The sequence below is a fragment of the Cataglyphis hispanica genome, chromosome 1, assembly GCF_021464435.1.
Source record: "Cataglyphis hispanica isolate Lineage 1 chromosome 1, ULB_Chis1_1.0, whole genome shotgun sequence".
In the NCBI taxonomy this organism is placed as follows: Eukaryota; Metazoa; Arthropoda; class Insecta; order Hymenoptera; family Formicidae; genus Cataglyphis; species Cataglyphis hispanica.
Window position 1 is genome coordinate 5,984,145 of NC_065954.1, and position 22,024 is coordinate 6,006,168.

The 22,024-nt window shown below is 37.6% G+C and overlaps 1 protein-coding gene and 1 long non-coding RNA gene across 2 annotated transcripts in view; one reads left to right on the forward strand and one right to left on the reverse strand.

Annotated features, from left to right (window-relative positions):
• LOC126849324 (teneurin-a) overlaps positions 1-22,024 on the reverse strand; it is a 420,000-nt gene that overhangs the window by 294,217 nt on the left and 103,759 nt on the right. The window lies entirely within an intron of this gene.
• The window catches only part of LOC126851544 (uncharacterized), a 223,163-nt gene that overhangs the window by 97,499 nt on the left and 103,640 nt on the right, over positions 1-22,024 (forward strand). The window contains exon 2 of the long non-coding RNA XR_007687696.1: positions 1,793-1,891. This is a non-coding gene — a long non-coding RNA (uncharacterized LOC126851544). The remainder of the gene's footprint in view (positions 1-1,792; positions 1,892-22,024) is intronic.

The window sequence follows — 22,024 nt, forward strand, 5'->3', positions numbered from 1 at the left end:
ATGCGATCGGTCGCTGAGAGATCGGGCCGACCCAAATTCCATTAGCGTCGAATTATGCGTGGAGCTTTCGTGATTCGCGTGTAGATCACGATACCGGCAGACGCGTACGTGTATACCCGGACGGGCGTAGCGGGTGCACGCAGGCAGAGAATCGGATATAATCCCGTCGAAACGGTGGTACGTTCTGTATGCACGCTTGCTCGATGTATCTGTGAACGTCGGGCGCGGGGGATGCCTCTAACGGCATTGCGAATCCTATACAAGAGACTTCGGGCACGAATGGCGGATCAATGTTTTATCGATATTGCAGCAGACGCAGCACTGATGTACGTCTCGAGTCGGTGATACGTATATTGCGCGTGCTTTCTACCGTTTGCAAGAGGATTTATGGATTAGCGTTTGTTTATCGTCGCCCTTGCTACCATTTTCCTCGTCGGCCGCTCACGTTTTTTTCTGACCCGGACGATCCGCAGTCGCGGAGAGGGGCATTAAAATAGGCGATCCGAGAGAAAGCGCTGGAGACTCGCGGCTCGATACGCCGTACACCTTGCGATTCCTCTTCGTGTATCTTCCATTTTTTTTCGCTCTCTCTCTCACTAAATGAAAAATACAATTCTTCATTCGAAAAAATACGATACAGAAGATAATTGTAATCCGTTTTTCAAAATTCTTTTGCGGATTATCATTTATATTTGAGTAATATTTTATAATTTTTCTATACATATATAAATAAATAATGCAAAATATATTCGATATCGAGACATAACTGGAAATAAAATGAAACAATTTTGCGATCATAAAATAAGGGAAAAAATCACTTGGCGAGGAAGCAGCAGAATTTCTGTAATGGGTAGAGAAGACATAAACGAAACATGTTAGAGTAGACAAAGAAGCGATGTGCCTAGCTCATGGTTGGGCCATGCATGAACGCGCGCCTAGAATCCGCGATGCCGACAGCAGAGAGAAGGTAGAGACGCGAAGGAGCGGAACGGAGAGGGAAGGCCAGAGAGAGGTTACCGCCGTCAGGAAACTTTTGTTTAAAATTGGAATTCCTTTGCGGCTCGTTGGGACTAGGAATGCAGATAGGGCGGAGGCGACGAAAACCGTGAGTGGGCGAGACGAGGTCGCCGGTGGAACGGAAGAAATGCGGGTGGCTGAAAAAGGCGACGTACGACGTATTGTTTCATCATAAAGGAAAGCTTCTTGCTCGCGGGGAAAAGCTTTTAAGGAGCGCCGTCAAAACTCGAGCGTGTGTTGACGCACGCCTCTGCCGCGTAAACATATTGATATACACCGCAGATTTTTCCCTGTCGAGAATTTTCGTAAATTAGACCAACGCGCGCTTCCGCATATCGATCGTATGCAGTGACTGCTAATAACAGTCGGCTGATAAACAGTTGATAATAAAGTAGAGAAAGAAGTAACAGCAGTATCAGACTGTTAGTAGCAACGAACGATTTTATTCCAACGTTTCACGTAAATGATAATATATTGTATAGATTTAAGTAAAACAAAAAAATTATAAAATCACATGTCAATATTTTTTTGAAGTTAACAATTTTTTATATCGCAGTTTTAGGAGAGAATGAATAAGATTTGTAATTTTGATTTGCATAGAATTTATATTTTGATAATAAACACGTAACAATTGAGCAATTATGGGTTACTTGTATCCAGTATGGCAATTGTTTAATTAATTTGCAGGTACCTCACGTACGTCTGGAATCATGTTCCCGCTATGTATGTCGCTAACGTGGCTAAACGCATTAACCCATAATTATCGAAATTACAGATCGGCGTTACAACTAACCGAGGAGTCTCCACACTGTGCCGTCTCTCAAGGTTCTCTCTCGCCTCTTTGCCTGCTATGCGGCCTACTGCGGATACTCGGGTAAGTATCCCATCTCGCTAATTATTCGAATGTAGCCGCAGCTCTCAAGTCGTACTTCTTCCTCTCGAACTTAAGAAAGCTTAAGAAAGCGGATTACGACAGCTTGATCGTTTTAAGAAATTCGAGGATTTTTTCGTCGCGGGGGGTGCGGTAATTAAGTCACGCGGGTCGCGTCAAAGTCCGAGTCATTGTTTGCGTAGAGCGAATTTTACGAATGTCAAAAGCATAAGGATAGCGAATATTTTACAGAAAATGGCACCTGGCGTGTAGAAGACGCCTTTAATTTGCAGCTGGTACGATGTCGCGAAGGGGCGGGTATGGGATGTCTCTCGTTGGAATTTTGCATCGGAATCGATCATCCGGAACTATGAAATATCGCCATCGACGATGACGTATTTCATTTCGCCTATCAGTTTTTTTAAAGGCAAGCATCACGAATATCGACGACCTTTCAATGAAATAACAGATCCCCCGCGAAGAAATAAAAAAAAAAAATTTGTCACGTTTCAATCGTAGTGTAATTGCGGGTGCAGTAAATACTTACTCGGCGCAGTGACAGTACGAGGAATGCTTAGAGACGGTATAATTAAAAAGACCTTTTATTCCGTTTTGCATTGAGTTTGCGACATAATATAGTAATGGTAATTCGTGCAATTGTATTATCTTCGAATGCTGACAGGATTTCTCTCTCTCTCCTCTTCCGCTCCAATGCGTATTAAATTAATTTTACGAAAAGATCCACATAAAGTACGAAAACTTAACCGGTCGCCAAACTTTTTCTATTAGGTATTATCTAGATCCCGGAACACCACTTATTTCCGTCTAGAAAGTGTTTTATTTGTTAATGCTAGGCCGTCTTATCATACTCGTTATTATTCAAGAGTCACGAAGTAACCCCGCACACGCGATCGTTACATACCGTAAAATGCTCTCTCGCAACCGTACTTCCTAGCCGGATGAGTTTTTTCAAAGTTTGACTTTTTTTTTGAAGCATTACTATTGTCATTAGCTATTCTGTTCTTATTCAAATATATTTTTCCAATAAAAAATATTATACATCTTTGAAGATTTGAGAACAACAGGAGAATACGTGATAATTTCAAAATGTTAAAATATTCAGAATTTATAAAAAAATTACATTAAATCACATTAAGCCTGTAAAGAGCGAGCATGTATGTTAATGTGTGGAAAATGGGATAGTATTTTAGATACAGACAGAATTTCTATCATTATTTCCAACTGAAAGAGAGATGGAATTTCATTCTCTGTGCTAAGTATTTCCATCCTCCGACTTTTATCTTGATGAGTACTGGACGGGGTGTGGCTGATTCTGTCAAGGAAATTTAGTAGCGTCCAGCAATTAGAGAAAGTAGGTGCATAAAATTTCTTTGACTCGTAACGAAGACACTTTTATAACATTAATTTGTAAGTGCCAAAAATTATACAAAATGTCTTAATTTTCCATGTGTGTTTGTGCTTAAATTACACTTAAATATTATTTAAATATATTTTGAATAGAGAATAATTTTATTCATAAAACTGAAAATATGTTTTCATATAAAAATATATTTTTATAGGTCAGATATATATAACATTTATATGCAAACATTTATAGCACAAGCCGACAAAAAAAAATTTTGTCAAGTAACTCTGATCAGAGTATAGATATTTGGCCACAAAAAATGATGCTATCCTAATTGCTCCATCACGTCAGATTTTAAAATTATTTTGAAAGATTTTAAAGATATTTAAAGAATTTTAAGAGCGAGAGAAAGCAACAATTTTTCATTTTAAAATTCAAAATACCTTTAAAACCTGATGTGGAGCAATTAGGACAGCGGCCAATTTTTGTGGCCAAAAATCTATAAGAAACACCTTCTCTAATTAGAGTTACTTGACAAAAAAATTTTTTTTATTGGCCTGTATAATTAATACGTTTATATTGTGCTGCTAAAATTTACCAAGAATTAAAAGTACACAATTCTAGAATTTGTATCCTTTCGTTTTTCGATTGTTTTAGTAAGCTTACTTCATGTATGTTTCGAAAAATAGGTTTTTTTTAAACAAAATCAACACACGAACGAAACGTCGCAAAACATTATAATCGCGTAGTTCACGCGTAGTTTGCACACGAAGTTTGACGAAAGTTTGGTTTCCGGGCGCGTTGGCATTCCGACGTAGAACTTTATGCTAATTCGACGCGCCGACTGTACAACATTAATAGGAGTCCAACTAGCCGCTGCAACAGCGATTCCCACGATCGTAGATGAGCATTGCGCAATGTCTCTTGTGAGGATGATGGGGCCAAGTCGAGAGGATAACGCATCGATTATGCACAACAATTCTCGCAATCTATGATCGCGATTAAGAAACGGCGTGCATTATTTGTAAGTTAATATTTCGCGCTTTTGCGCGTTGGAACGATTAGAGCTTGAAATTGGTGATAACAACCGGCTTGCATCTGTATTGTGTGCATTTTGTATATAGAGAGATGCACGCAAGCGTATGCGTGTGTGTGTGTGTGTGTGTGTGTTTGTTCGGTACCATCGCGGAGAGAAGCGCGAAAGCAACGAAGCCAGGGGTTCCTTGCTACAGGCGTCACAACTCATCCTAATTACATCTACCCTCGTTTCCGGATTCTAGGGGTTTCCCGTCAGGAGAATACACTAGCACTTAATTAGTATTGCCAACCGGACTTGCCGGCGCGGCGCGAACTGCAATTGAGACGTTTAACTATATTTCCCTCCCGGAGAATTATTACCCTTTGATTTACGGCTTGCGCAAGCATTGATAATGATTTTCTTCTGTCGCGAGCGAGAACTCAGAGAAAAGATTCATGCTTTTATTGATCCATTCATACTTCGAGTCTGCATCATTGATTCTCAATGTTAAAGATACATTGAAGCATATATGAATGCATTAAAATATAATATTTCATTATTGGACATTGCAGAAATTGAAGTATATTAAAACGATAATGGGAGTGAAATTGTTAATATCGTTCTTAAAAGCATTGTAAATTTTTCATAAAAGAACTGCTAATTAATCCGTTTTGCATAAAGTGATATCGTTTGAGAGTCAGCCTACTTTAAAATTTAATTGTAACAAATCCGGTGTGATTAACGAGCAAGTGGTTGTCGGGTTGTCTGAATATATATGGTACATCACGAGGAGCATAGCGCTCCGGTTTCGCAAATCATTTATAACCTAGCATTAAAAGATCTTAACGCTCGTGTAGCGTAAAAAATGAACAGGCCGACCGAGTCGGGCCCACTAGCAATTTCGTCTCCCCGGGACATTCTTTCTAATTACCAGAGATTTATTAACGTTGTCGCTGCACAATCCACTTCTTGCATCCCGTGCCACCTCCTGCGCGCTTCCCTTAAGCAAGTTCACTCTGCCCTATCCCGTGACGATCATTCCTAAAGTAATTGCTCTTGCCGTGGTTTGAGGTAAAAATCAGAGACGCAAAACTTTCCTTGGATAGTCGTTTTATTTTTTATCTCCATTATAGCGTATCAATTTAATACAGCAATATTTTTCATATTTATATCACAAGAAATATAGACGTATTAAAAGTATTACTTGTCTTTCATACTTATATCTATTATTTTCTACTTATAAGCATTTTTTAAGTTATGAAATCTAATTATATTAGTTTCATGTGCTAATTTATTTTATATCTCTAAGTTTACTTTGTTTTATATTTTAGAAGAGTATATTTTGTCATCGCGCGTACGTCATATTTAATCGATCAATCGTATTATTTGCGATGGTAAAATAATTTACTCTTTTAAAATAATAAAATTATGACAGTTTGCTAGGCAGAGAATGATGTGAATTGAAACGATAAAAGCAGATAGCCTTGTTAGTAGGAAGGGTGCAAGTAAGAAAGCACCAAGCTAAGTAGGACTAGCCGAGCTACGAGGGTATTTCGGTGTAATGGGGCGAATCCTATTTGATATTTAACAACTTCCATGGTAGGGCTTTTCTTTAACTTTCTTCTTCTTTTTACTGCCTTAACGAGCACGCTGAACATTTTAAATTAGCTCTCAATTTTAAAAAACTTTTGCGATAATTTTCATTTATTACGCCCCGTGATATAATAATAGCAATTTAATTTGTTTATATTTAATAATGCATCAAAGATTGATTTTGTATATACACATATGTTTAGTCACACGTCTCTATGTTTCTGTGATATTTATGTAGATAATATACGAATTGTGTGTATTGCAGAGCAAACCGACATTGTACATTATATACCGCATTTGGTATAATCAGCATTCGGTATAATTTGTGGATGCAATATAGCTTGATGATGGCATTCACGCTATCTTGTCAGCTATTGCAACTAAATTCATACATTATCTTGATTCGTGCATCTGAAATAATTTTCGAAAGCAAGAATAAGTGGCTTATTACATTGCAAGCTTATTGGGATAGGATTATTCTGCTAAAAGCAAGATACGCGTCTTCGTACCATTGAGTTTTCGATTTTAACTCACAGCAGCTCATTGGGGTGAGTCTGGATGACGGAGAAAAATGGGTAGCAATTTTCCTCAAGGGTAGTCCGACGAGCGCAAAGTAAGAAAGTCAAATTGTTAGGTACGTTCTTAAAATCACGGATGAATCGAAATTGAAGGGCGAGAAGGAAATGAGCGATGACTTCATTAAATAATCTGAAAAAGAGAACAATTTTTTTTCTTCTATATTTCACAGAATAATAACGTAATTCTCATGGAAATTTCTTTATCTTTCGAAAGCCACATAGATATTATTTATTTGTATAATGAATATTCTGTGATTAATTAGGATATTATTTAATTTAATTAATTGTTTAATGTATTTGTAACAAAATTTGAAAAGATATTCTTGTAACCTGTAATCGGAGTACAGATTTTATTCTAAGTTTCTCTCATTGTCAGTTTGATTTTGCAAGTAAAGTAAATGTACAATCGTTATTCTTTAATTATTACAAAATTACCTGTCAGTTTCACTTGCGCGATTCATTTTGTGCTACAACTTATTTTCCGTTCGTCTTTCTCTTTCACTTTTCGTGTCCCATCGTCTCTTTACTTCTCGCATTGAGGGTGACTGATTAAAGAAATTCACGTCAGATGCTCGCATCTTGGACAGAACGCCTGTCAAAAGGTTACGTTAATTGCCTCACGCTTGATTGATTAACGTTCTGATCCCATTAACTATTGAAAAAGATTAGAGGAAATCCTTTCGAGCACAGATAGATAGTCCCAACGTTACGAAATCTGATTTGTTTCTATTGTAAGGTGAAAAATGGTTTTTTACATTTCGGTTAAATTATTACAACAAATGGATTAGTTTAAAAATCAATCATATGTGTAACAACATAATAATGAAATAATCGTTCATATTTTTTTTTTTAAGTGTTGCGAATGTTTATATATTCAGTGATGTTATATATTCAGGGAAGGGTTATTATTGTAGATAAGCATTTGAAAAGACTATATTATAGTATCATCTTAGTACATTTGCAAATATAAAAAAAATATATTTACGAAAAATGTACATGAGGAAGATTTTAAAACAGTTACGTTGCAGAATAATCAATATGAACGGAACAATAGTCAATACAAATGATATTTTGCATGACAATACAATCAGTGCAATTCAGCTGGTGCAACTAGCATGAGAAGCATATCGTTGTGAAATCAGCTTCATGATGTTATGCCTTTACTGTATATATGTATGCATATATGTAACGCATATACCGATAGTTAAATCAACGATTGAGAATAGCAAAGCGCATAGCGCATCGAGAGGATGTATAAATAGATTCAATTTATCTTATCAACCTTATATAATAACCGAGAATAATTTGTTTTATTATCGTCACGTGCAAGAACTCTTTCAACTCCGAAGAATCTCTATTCTCCGTAAAAGACTGAAATATTCGGATAGCCGGTCTTTAATGAGCACAGATATATCGTTATCATAATCGTTATATTAATAGACAGCGGCAATTAAAACTTGCGAGGAATGATTCCGTCGACGTACAGCGATATGTACCATATCTGAACTTCATTCAGCGTGTCTGGAGAAGTCTTGAATTCTCGGCTCCGAGTTATGCGAATTGATACTTGTAATTAAAACTTTCCTCGATCGTACCATGATTGTGCTATTAATGCATTTATCGGTGCATTCGAGATCAGGCGAGTGTTACTCTGTTTACGATCCTTAATATAATATTTATTTTTTTCAAATATCAAATATTTTACTTTATAATATTTTTTATATGTGGGTCAATTATTCAGTTAAAAAAAATTATATTTAGTTGAATATTATTTTGATGAAAAACGAGCCATTGGCTCTTTAGATATTCATGTATCAAATAATATAATACGCGTACGTATTTGTCATAAATTTGATCGAGACGCTTAAATAATATATTTTCGAACTCAATAAATGCAGAGAGGACAGACAGAAGAAGGTACACCGATCATAAATCCAATTATAGGTGAAACTGTTCCCGATGACGTCACATCCATCCTTTGGCGGCTCTTTCCCTTAGTCTCTATCGGATAACAATTACGGCCGCCCATACTACTACCGCCTATGCTCGCTCAGCCATCGATATCTCATCCCTTTCCTTCACCCCGACACCCCCTTTCGACAACTGACCAACACCTCAAGAAAGGTCTCTCATTTTGCACTTATGAGATTCATGCGCCACATGTATTTGTAACATGTCGTTGAAAATAATAGCAATATTTGATTATAGAAAACTATTAATATTAATATTGTCTATAAATTAGAATTATTAATATTGTCTATAAATTAGATTCAGCTTTAAAAATATAACACGAGCATAATGTTATTTGAATTTTTTCTTCAGAACTTGTAATAATCAATACCATATCGTGTATAAAAAATTTTCTAGAACTTGTTTTAGAAATTTTCTAAAATATAATCATCTCGCATGCACTTCTAAAGACGGAAGCTCTATATTCTTTGTAATGAAAATTTGTCCTGAAAACCTTGTAATGAAAAGTTATTCTAACAATAGATAAACATTAAGGATTATGTTGTAATGACACATGTAAGACTATAGATTCATGCTGCATGACATTAATGATAAGATCACAATGATATTATATTAGTAACGTGACAAAGGATTACTGTGCAATATGAGCTTGTCTAAATATGGATGCGTGTAGGAGAATATTGACTAGACTGACTTACACTAATAGACAGGCAGGTCAATATCTAATAGTAGGGATGTACAAAATTGCGCACATGTAATACATAATAGTTATACACGACAGTTATGGCAAGAGAGAACTATTAAGTTGGTCATATAAATTGCATGTTTATTACCTCGCGAATATGCACGCTATTAGCTCTAAAATGAGTATAAAAAATTATTTTTCGCGGCCGAAATATTATTCAGTAATTTTAGGCGCTGCTGTAAACGCAATTTTATTAACACATCGTATGCAAATTCTATATCTTATTATATGAATGTGTCGAATTACATAAGACGATTATATCTCTTCATAGAATTGGAATGTGTATAGTGCTTTTCGTTGGAATGTAGCGGCTAAGAGCGATAAACCAGCGAAACATCACAAATTGGTATTAGCGGGCAATCGAGCACGAAATAAACAATCGTATTTAAACGTACATCTCTGCCACGAGCCGCCATCGTCCATTTGTCAGAGAATATCACATTTTTCCACTCGGCCGGGCACAAGGTACCGAGGACTCCGCTCGCTTGTGTGTGGCCCTGTTATGTGTCGCTGTTAGTGCGCGCGCGTGTATCATAAAATAAATCGCGGCAAATAAAGAAAGCGTCAAGATACAGGCGACTCTCTTCCTCTCTCTCTCTCTCTCTTTCTTTCTTTTTTCTCGCGTCGGCGACGTTCCCTCGCGCCATCTCGATTCCGTCGACGTTCCACGAAAGCCGACTCCTTCGACGGCTTCTGGGATACAGAAGGAAGAGGCAGGAGGAGAGTGAACTGGAGGTGAGCCCGCCTTCGCATCCTTACTCTTTTACTCTGGGGTGGTTGTGGTATTGTACTCTCTTACGGTATTTCTAATAACTTCTTCTACATTTCTCCCTTTTCTGCTTCTGCCTCGTCCCCCGCTTCTGTCTTGTCTATCTTTTCTCCACCTTATCCGCCGTTTCCACTCTCGTGCCACTGTTCTTATATACTCCTTCACCCCCGGTTGCTGTTTTCTTTTTCTTCCCTATGTCTGGACTTCACAATGCCAGTAGTAATCCGACACCGTCGAGTCTCTCTCTTTCTCCTTCCCTTGCCTGTACTCCCGCACAAGCCTCTTCCGGCTCCCCTGGCTCATCGTCCCCGAGTTCACTCTGAACAACAATTATTCCGCCATATTGTCCGCTATCCTATATCGAAAGGTTGGAGGTCGAGTAAAACGAACTCCAAGGACGAGAATGCGATTGATGGGTAGACGGATAAAGATGGAACGGTGCGGTAGGATCAAGTTTTTAATCACTCTCCAATGTCAATGGAAAAAGAAATGCGAGGAGTTTGACCTGCGCACATTCCTGTTCTTTTTTGCTACGTCAAGCGAGACGTAAGTATCGTCACTTTCTCCCTCTATTGTTTTCTAAATTTGTAAAAATATCACGCATGTATTTGTGAAATCTTTTACGTCAACACACACATGATTTTAACTTCAAAATATAATTAAGATAAAACGAAGAATTACAATAATTTATGAAATAATTAATAAAATTTTATCTCTCTATTTCTTCTTTCTTGTCTTATTGTTAGTTTGCTAAATTGAATGTTTCTTTGCAATAATATTATCGATTTTAAAAGACGAATCAGATTCATTAGCGTAAGGGTAGATGGAATATTATTTTAGCTATTAATACAGAATAAAATTATCTTAATTATCAACAACTGTAAACGAATACAAAGATATAAGTCATTACACACAAGTTGCAGGTTTACTTTTGTTAATAACATTACATTTTTCATAGTATGTAATTATATATAATTAAAATATAGTTTTGTTGAATATATATTTGATAATATAATAATGGTTTCCTGACGCAGTAGTCAATACTATTGCACAATACAATATCTCACAGCAATATCGTTATCGCCTTATTCGCTTGATTTATTTTATGTTTCTCTTCATGGATATACCCTGCTATTTTTTTTATGTCATTCTTGCGTCTTATTTATAGTATATCGAATATTATCTACGAGTAGAAAATGTAACGGAAATGCATTACTTACAATTCATAAATTCATGATATTTATATAAATCTTCTATAACAAATACACATTTTCTTACATTATAATACATAAGTTGGTTCAGTATAGATATTTATAAGTTATACATTAGTATATGTTGCGCAAGTTTATCTCGTGTGAGATTAGCATTTCTTAAGCTACCTCAGTACATTGCTTCTGCTTATTCTCATATTTGTTTATTTAAAACTAAAATGAAAACGGTCCGACACACACGACATAGCGATATTATTAAAAATGAACGAGAATGCATCGAGGGTACGCGTTGTAACATGGCGAAAGCTTTGAAACGCTGACAAGTATCTCGCAGCGCTTGCATCGTACTCCGACATTTACGTATATAATTCAGAGTGAAGACAGAGTGATAATGATAACCCAAGGTATGAGGTACAATGGAAACGTCTATAATACCGTGGATCTATCCTCGCTTGCGCGCGCACTTGTCAGAAATATCGGCCATTCCCGGCCTTCTGTCATATCTTCTTATTGCAAAGTGTCGGGCCGTTATACATAAGAGAAAATGGCTCGGCACGACTGTCACTCACTTTTGACGTCTGACCCGACTTTGTCGGTGACCGTCGGCGGGGAGTGACGACGGAACCTCGCATTTACGAGTAGGAGCACCGGCACGAGCTGAGACACGTGCAAGAATATCTGCAGCCGTGAAATCGATATTCCGGAACGACGATGTTCGAGCATTTACGAGCAGCGCAGTAAAATACGCCACACAAAATCGCACAGTGGATTCGCCCTCGCGTTCGATTGATCGCGCTCAAAGCATTCGATATATTCGGAGAATTGCTTCATCGGCGAGTAAAATATTTATGCATTGATATAATGATGCAAACGACATCAAGTAAATTCAAATATAGATTCAAAAACATTAATCGTACAATTCAATATATCAGACAAGTATACATATGCAGTGTTGGATATATAAAAATTTTTTAATGACTGCTAATGCACAACTAGAGGCAATAATATTATTATGATTAATAGCATTTTTACGCGTACGCTATTGTACTTGAATTTTGCGAAATATTTTGACGAGGCCTTATCAGCAAACGATTACATCGATAAACTGCAGCAGATGTTACCGTTGCAGTCGATTCGTTACGGCAAAAAATTATCTGACTGCTAACCCCATCGCTCGAGTTTCACCCCAGTGCACAGTTTACAGGGGGTGTTCGAATGCTCCATCGGCAACGAACTACCCTTTGCCGCGAGACTTCTTTACCGACCATTTCGAAAACTACCCCTTGTTGTAGGGGTGCGATACCAATGTCGGTACACTACGATGGTAGTGTAATTCACACGGTATTTCCCAGCTCAGGCACTGCTTTACCCTTCCAGTAATTTTATGTCATAGATATCGATGTATTTATTCAGATAAATTTTTATATCGAAAATTAAATATTTTTTATTTTATGGTATAGCATATGGTATAGCATTTAATAATGTATGCTATAATTAGATTAAGTTAGTTAAGATCAATCTGTCAATCAATCCTCTAATTATTTTAAAACATTTAAAACAATAATAATATAATAATTAAAAATATAATAACATAAAACATATAAAAATTATATTTTTAAATCTTATATCCTTCTTCGATTTTTATAATAAAATAAAATACTTCGAAATATATATAAGGCGAAATGGTACTATTGTATACACATACGGTCGCATTCCTATGTAAGCAGCATGGTTTTCAAGTTTTCAGGTCAAGAAAACTTGATGTCTGAGAAGAGTGGCCAATTTCACCACTGATGAGCCACTACGTGATATGGGCTTCTAATACTGCGAGTTCTATGTAGCTGCTGACGAGACACTTTTCTATATCGAGAATTTACCAGCGATTCTTTGATTCGTTGCTGATTGTAAGCATTCCAAGTATCTTCAAGTATATGTCAAATATGTTGCCGATTTCGCTATTTATGATAATTATGCAATTTTTTTAATTTTTTATTGTGGAATTTTTTAATATATTGAATGCTTGATACGTACTGTCATCGATGACATAATACATATACTTGATGAATTAAAATAAAATTTTTTTAAATGTTTTTATATGTAATAACAAAAGTATAGCAAAAATGCATGCAGTGGAAGGCGGTGCAGGTTTTAGAAAAACGCATTATATACATATTAACTCAAAGTATAATGCATGGAATAATAAAGAAGGCTAGAAGAATGCAACCGTTTAAAATGTAATCGCATATACATAGCTATAAAAATAATTCATAAAAAAGTAGTTTTATTTTAGGAACAAATTAATGCATTGTTAAATATACGAGCAATTATATATGCAATAAATCTCTTTTGTGATATTATAATATATACATAACTAATCACATACGTTTAATTGAAATCGCAAATCGACGATTATTATTTTAATTGGTGGATTGATTATTTGTCAGCTTTCATTCCATTAATAATAGTCATACCAACCGTGTATCAAAATCCTATCATCCATGCGGCGTGATATAAATAGCGATTCGGATTTCCATCGAAATGCACGGCGCGTTTACGTAGCATATTCACAGTTTTCGTAATATCGAATAAGAGAGGGAGTTATGTTCGCATAAATATAAATAATATATCCAATCATCTTGCATGCTGCGGGATATTTGAAAATCATTGCACGTTCCATCGTTCCATAGAAAATCCAGGATTAGTCATCTAGAGTGATAATGTATAAGTTTTGCATATTTCGCGCATCTCGAAGGACCTTAAAGGGTCTATGCTGGCGAATCCATTTCGTACTATGTCCATGATACTCCTGATATTACTCGATTTCTATTCGGTTTCGTGAATTGTTTTCGGTCAGCCTAGACAGTAGACGGTAGAAAAACGCGCAGACTCTATGCGCCATATTGAAATTTACATACGTATTCGATGTACATAAGGTGCATCTACCTACCTACGAACGTGTGTACCTATATCGGTAGTGGAGTGAGAAAGGACTTAGGGTCTCTATTGGATTACAGAACAAGCGGCTAGCACTCAAGCTCCGTAACCCCCACCGCCTTGCTCGAGGCAAAGTAGTTTAGCTTTGGAGTATAGCCTTACCCATCTAGCCTTAGCTTGCCTGTCCATCCGTTACGTTATGTATCCAGGATTCTCCCTAACGTCGTGTCTTGCCCTCCTTCTCTCGATTTTCCGTCTCTCTTCCGTTCCTTCTCTGCCCCTTCGTGCGTCGCGACAACGTGACCGTCCTACGCAGGTAAGGAAAATAAAGGAGCGGCTCTTCTTCGCCCCAATCTGCACCCTTAAAGGGCAACTATGTACATGTATACGGACGAAAATAGCCTATCTCGTTGAATTTTGTTTTTCCTGATTTTTTTCAAGCCTTCTTTCACAGTTTCGCGTTTATAAAGATGTTATTCTCAAGTCGAATGTTTTGTCGAATGTTAAATTTAATAGTAATAAATATCTCCAATTTTTAAAGCAATAAAATTATACACTTGGAAAAAAATTTAGAATATATTTAATTTAGGATATATTTTTTAAAATAATAAATAAAATAAATAAATTATTTTACGTACATTATTTAAATTATCAAAAAATCAAGATATATAACTAATGAAAAAAAAAACTACGGTTAAATTAATTTTATTATAAAAATCTGTATGAAGCATCACGTTAAGAATTTTTTATTTAATTAATGACCAATTTATATCTATTATCGTTACACGGATCTTGCGGTTTGCGGTCAGCGATTTGAAGCACATGCACTCGGACATTTCGTGCAATTCGTCAGTGGACGTGTGTCTCGACGTTGTTTCACACCGCAGAAATATTATTGCTCGCACAGGTAACGAACACCGCGGAGAGAGAGAGAGCATCGTGTTGCGCCGTTAAATTAGCAATGCTACTTTCCGTTCCGACAGGGAACAAGTTGCCACGGTTGTTACCGGATTTACGTTTTACAGCCAGCGATACGCTCGCGCGCATATACATGATCACTAGCAAACAACGGCTACAACTTGACCCAAATACTCGAAATCGTTGCCGTCTGTCGGACAGAGGCTGGATGGAAGTTGGCGAACATTGGTACGCCGGTGGCGTGGGCGCGTGTGTATCCGTATATATATATATATATATATATATATATATATATGTGTGTGTGTGTGTGTGTGTGTGTGTGTGTGTGTGTGTGTGTGTGTGTGTGTGTGTGTGTGTATACGTGTGCCCGGATAGTGGTAAACGCGATGTTATTAAAGTAGTAAATTTCATCCTCGCCAGGATATGGATTAGATTCCGCGTATGCTCGCCGGCTTGAAACGACAGTACGTCAGAAAACAAAGTAACGTCCCATTGTTTCAAGGAACAAGAGGGCCAAGCCGGTCTCTGGCGTGTGCCAGCGCGGCTATTATTATGCCATGTGATACTAGGTCAGCTTAGAGGGACCTGTTAAAAAGAAAGAAGAAAAAAAAGAAAAAGAGAAAGAATCCGCTCGTAATGGGCTAATCCATCATCGGGAGGTAACGAAACGGGAAAGAACCAACGAATACTCCAAATTGCATTCTTCAGAAAGGGATTTCGAACGATCGATAAGGTCGCGAGACGGTATCAACGTAATACTCGTAATTCCGCTCCTCGTTTTTCGGATTTCTCTGCCCCGGCTGTGTATATATCCTATATCGCATAAACTGGATCACAGTTTGCGATAGTTTCCGAAGCTCCACGCTCGTATGGGAAATCTTGTCGCATGTATATCTACATACTTAATTACAACGTGCATGAAATTTATGCAAATCGACCCCGATTTCGACAAATTATATTATTTGCTAACAAGAAAAATCAGGAGCATATAAGTATTTTACTTGACATTTTTTAGAGAGTAGTTCAAGAAAAAAGCAGACATATATGCTCGTAAGAAATAGAGTTTATTAATGTGAAATTATAACAAGTAGCGCATCTTTCTATCTAAGATAACGGAATATATTATATTTTTTTTGTCGGTATCGCCAGAAGGCGGGCACTTATGCCCAAAAGACCGAGCAAATTGACTCGAGTTGCAGGGTGGGTTAGTCTATCGGACAAGGAACTGGCGGTGGGCCAGCTCATTAAGAGTAACATTCTTTTTAGCTCGGACCCTCCGAAAGACCATTTTGCTTCATTGAATATATATGCACGCACATAATCACCGATATAATCGCTTGTGCGACGGTCATGCTTAAATCATTTGAGAAAAGGTCATCGGGCAAAATGCCAATTTAATGAGGCCGAGAATTCATGTAGTCCTTAATTATTTAAAGACGCTGTTGTCTCTCGAGACATGGAACCATGATATTTCAAATAATACAATAAATTTGTCTGTACGATTAAAGTATAAATATCGCGCGCGCTGCGCTCGTAATTTGTCATTAAAAAATTTATCAATTTTGTATCAATAAAAGACAATTATATTATTTCGAATATATTTTTAGGTGACTTATTATTTAGTAATTCATCTGCCGTATTGCTAAGTTTATGTCTCATATAAAATATTGACGTAGAGAATCTCATAAAGTATTTTAGAGGTGAAAGAGAGAAAGAATCCGCGAGATATAATTTATACAAGAAAAATATTTTATCTTCGAGAATATTATTATACATATTTTTTCTTAGGGGCAATTTACGTTATTAATCCGCGAAGGATTAAACGATAAGTTCTGTGCGTCTCACGAAATCGCGAGATATCGCGCTCTCATGCGTAAACGGCAATAACGATACTTAATGTCACGCAGCGCTACGCGTTTAATCTACAATCACGGAGCGGCTTATCCTCTTAATGCACACGACGTCTGTTGGAGGTCCTAGGACTCCATTCGATTCGGGATTAGATAGCGGCTGACTGCTAACACCTACGGTTACTCGCTACGGCGTTATCCGTAATTGGAAACTTCCGTATAATTATCCGCCCACGGCTTCTTGTCCGTCCGCATACAGCGCGCCTGCAGCACGATAAAGCATCCTCTCATCCGCTGCCTGCTCTGGTAACCATCATTAATACGATTCGCTCGGTCGACTACGAGTGTCGTTGTTTCGAGAGTGGCCGTACGCCAATGTCGACGTAACGCCGCGAACGTGCATTCGGTTCGAACGCTTTTGCGGCTACTATAGCGTAATCGCTGCCACAGGATCCGATTGCGGTTGTTTCGTCGAACGAAGGCACGTAGGTCACAAGATTCCTGGCACGTTCACGTTAGATTCTATTGATTCTTGGTCATCGCGCTGCGCGACTTTCGTTGCTAAAATACAATTGTCTGTTAATATATTGGTGCAACTAATATCAATTTAATCTTCCGGCAAAATACATCGGTCGACACGAATCGATAGTGAACGCCAGTATTTTTTATCGAATTGTGTTTAATGATATTATGATTCAATTGAATGATTGAGGCGCAATTTATACGACCATATATTTTGAATATTAAAATTAAATCGATTAGAAAAATGGTAATTCTTTAATCGAGTAATAACGTGTGCGATTGAAGGAAACACGTTGATTTTAATTGACGTTAATGCCATTTAATATACACTCTCGATAACGCACGATCGGGAGTATATAGTGGATATAAAAAGAGCGAGAGCTTTCTCGAGAAAAGGCCGTTAGCCGCGGGCCAGACCGGGATTGAGGTTTTATTGATCTCAACGAAGCTGTATTTTCGAGCGAGCTATAACCTAGACAACACACGACACTTGCTTTTTACCAGATTTCTCTCCTCGGCGTTCTAGATTCACGCGTTATCCGCTTCCGCGGGCACGATTTATTCGCGGCCTTTTCACCGACAGCAGCAGCGGCGCGGCAACCAACCTCGATCCCCTTTAAAACTCCTTCTCCTATCCGTCGATTTCTCGATAAATTCGAGATAACGGCTCATCGCGTTTCGTCTTATAAGGCGATTCTAAGAGGTCTATTCTCTTTTCCGCAACCCCATCCGCGCCCACCAAATCGACCTAGAACAATGCCCGTTGAGCGAGGGCGGATGGTCGAAGCAATGGGATTCGTTTAATATTACATTACGTGGCGGCTGCAAAAACATATACTACATACGGTATATTTTCTTCCGGAAGGAGATCGGAACGGGAGGTATTTTTATTCGTCTCTCTTACGGAGTGGGGTCCGTTGACGAGAGAGCGCGAGGAAACGGAGTAGCATCCGGTCTCTATATTCCGATGGCGTTCGGCGATGACCGCCCTTCGATAACGTTTGGACACGTCCAATGTTGGAATTCCCGGTGAAGTCTCTTCTCCCGAATCGACCGCCATCGCGTCTCGATATCCAACGTCGGCGTGGCGGCAAACCGTTATTTCACGCCGCGAGGGACGACAACGGGAGAGGGTGAGAGGAAGCGGGTGGACGACCCTGTACCCTGTGGCACGACGGCGGGCGGAAAAATTCTCTCTCCAGCGCTCCTCGCCGGCCATTAATTCTATTGTCCTTCCGATCACACGGTATCTATAGTCGGGCTTTGTTCTCCGAGGACCTTACGAAAAAGTTGCGACCGAGCAATTCATTCGAGAGTCGGCGGGCTTACCGCGAGATAATAAATTGTACGGCGCGGGACGCGACGCGTCGTGTCGTTTGCCTTTATTGCTCCACCTCGCGTAAGTCGCGCGAAAAAGTAGCGAGTTTTGGGCACGTGCCGCGATTGCAAATACTTATGGCGATTGCGTTTCCGCCACATCAATCGCCTATTTTTTGAATTGCCTTCGCCATGAGTAGTTTGCTTGAACGTCGAAATCATATGCCATATATGCCGAGAGAAAGCAACAAATGTGTCGACGTTACTAATGACGGAGTGATATAATAAAAAGATAATATAAAACGAGAAAGAGAGAGAAACTATATTACATAATGCTCCTCTTTTTATAACTATTAAATAATGCTGCATTTTGTAAAGGCGTAAAATAATATGTAATAAAAGCATTTCGGAATGCTTTTATTTATAAGTTGTAGATATGCGTTACTCTTGTGAATTATTTTTAATAAATTTCACGGTTTTTCAATGAAACTTTTATTTTGATAAACTCAACCGTTGATGGAGGAATGCGCGTTTCAATTAATTCGTAGTAGGTTGCTAAACTGTCAACAATTGTGTGTTAAAAAAAAGGAGGGAATCGAAAAGCAATGTCAAGTTTCGGCCATAACAATGTTTTTCACAAACGTTGGAAAATAAATGAAAATAGTGAACACGACTAAGCGCGTTTATGGAAAGTAATGAAAAAAAACGAGTTTAACGGTACATTTGTGACCCAATTCCCATTTTAAAGCGTCGCGACTCGTTTAACTCCATTACAGGGATGGTATTTAATTAACAGGAAAAAAAAATGTTGAATAGTTTTGTTGTAGTTAGCTCCGAACTTCTCAGCAATGTAGACCAATTTAAGAACTACGCGCAAGTCGGTTGATTCTTAAAATGTCCATGAATCGAATGTTTAAAAAAAGAGATAGAGGGAAAAAGAAAGAGAGAATTTTATAAATGCTTTAGCGATTGCACCTACACACCACGTTATTGTGTCGTATACTTTGAATTTTATTTGTAAAACTACACGTTTGCGGTCTTTCAATAATCAGGAAACCATACCGGCACAATTCTACAAACCGACATGAAAGTGCGCAAATCAAAATTTTCTTTGATTTCTTTTTGTCAACGCTTTTTGAAATACACTGTTGACGTAGGGAATATGTGTCTTCCTGTATCAATATAACCTCATAGAGAATATGTCACATCTCTTTCGAGAACTTTTGATGTAAAAAACATGTAACGAATATTTTTCACATTTTTAGCTATTCAATAATAACCTAAATATCTAAGGTTCTAAATATTAAATATTCACAACTATTAAAATTGGGCAAATAAGAGCTATGCGCTGGGAAGAAGGCGCAAAAATTGTAATTTTTCTTAAATTAAATAATGTTTATTAATTAAATATTATTTAAAATTTATTCTTTATTAATTAGTCAATATTTTAATTAAAATTATTATTATATGTCTTATGTCTTGATATATGTTGATTTATTTTAAATTATTGAGAATAGCCCTATGTAGGATTGACAAATATTTATTTAATCCGCGTGGCTCTTATTTGCCCGTTTTTAATAGTTGAATAGATTTTTACTATTCTAATTAAATTATTGGATCTATTGGTTTATGTAAATGCAAATGTAACTAATTAAAAATTATCCTTGAATTAATCTAAGCCGAAAACCAATAAACGCTAATGTATTAATTCCAAACATCTTCCTTAGATTTATCGGATATTCCTGAAATATTTACATTATCCTTGATTCGTAAGGCTGGAATTGTGAAAATGCACGAAATTAGCGGACCAGATCTATCGAGAGAAGTTACCACCATTATACTGTTTTCTTCTCCTATTTCCACCAATCAATTTCCTTCGTTTCGCTCCCGGTCTTTCCTATCCAGCCGAGTCAATTTAATTCTGATTAATTACGTTTTAATTAATACAAACGCGTTTTCCGAACAACCTTAGGCTGAGTCTGCGAACCGAGAGAGATCTGCGAATGGTACATCGTCTTTTTCTGCTAAGTTCTCCGCTTTTATCTCGGATGAAATCGAGGCACAATTGTCTCGGAAATCCGAGTGAGAAAGACGAGTGACTCTTCAATTCGGTCGGGTTTTTCCTACCATAGCAGATTAATGGAAAATAATGGCCGGCAACGTGGAATCGCGGTCGAGGAATCTCGTTATTTCGCTGTGTCGAAAGTCCGTCGTTCATATTTATTTGTGACGGAAGTGCTCAGTACAACTATGTAGAATTTTGCCCGATAATTGCCTGAACACGACGACTACGATTCTTTCACATTTTTTATTTGTCATCGTAAGACACAAGAATACATATATATATATATATATATATATATATATATATATATATATATATACATTTTAAAATTAAATCATGATAAATTTAATAAATACGATCTAGACGGAAATTTCTCTCGAAGAGAGATCGATGGTTTGATGCAGAATATTATGCACTTTAAAGCAAAAGGAATAAGCAAGAATAAAAAGAAGGAGCAAATAAATCTCGACTGTGAAAATCTGTTGATAGATTGCTGCATGATAAAGAGCGCAGAGATGATTGCGACATTGTTTCAAATCAGTTATTTTACTGCTGAGAAATAATGTAATCACGATTTCCATTGTAAAATTTTTTAAATCGTACAAATTAAAATTGACAATGTATGATATCAACTCTGATATCGGCTTAATTACATGGCTAGTGAAGTAGATTGATATTTTCTATATTTCTCCGTATATTTTTATGTTGCGCAATTGCTCTATTACCGTAAATCTCCGTTATATCTTGTAATCGTATTTTTTTTACGTAGCTGTGCATATTAAACGCGCAATACTCTCTCGCTTCTTCATATCTGCACGATTGCGGGCGCGCGCTTTCAAGACTCGTTTCCCATTTCTCGCATTAGCGAATTTCTCCGCACGACTCGCAGATAAAATTACATTATAACGATATTCAAAAGTCGAGAGCTCTCCGAGCTGCGGCAATAATTGTTCATAGCGGATATGTCCATGCTCCGTCTCTCGAAAGCGGACGATTTTCTCTATCTCGAAGGCGACGGGCGGGGCACAGTCGGTTATCAGAAGAAAACGCATACGGCAACTGCTCCACCTCGAGATTTCTCGGGCGGAGAAACGCGGAAAAACATTGCCACAAAGAAACTCATCGTTTTGCAGCTGCAGGTAACGTCGGCGGACCGCGTTGCGGTGTGCCACCCCCAAGATAATGTTAATATCCAGCTCGAGGTTTTGTAATTGGCAATTATTTTAGCTTACTCCGCTCTTTGTTCTCCGACGTTATCCCGACGATGGTGCTCACCAGG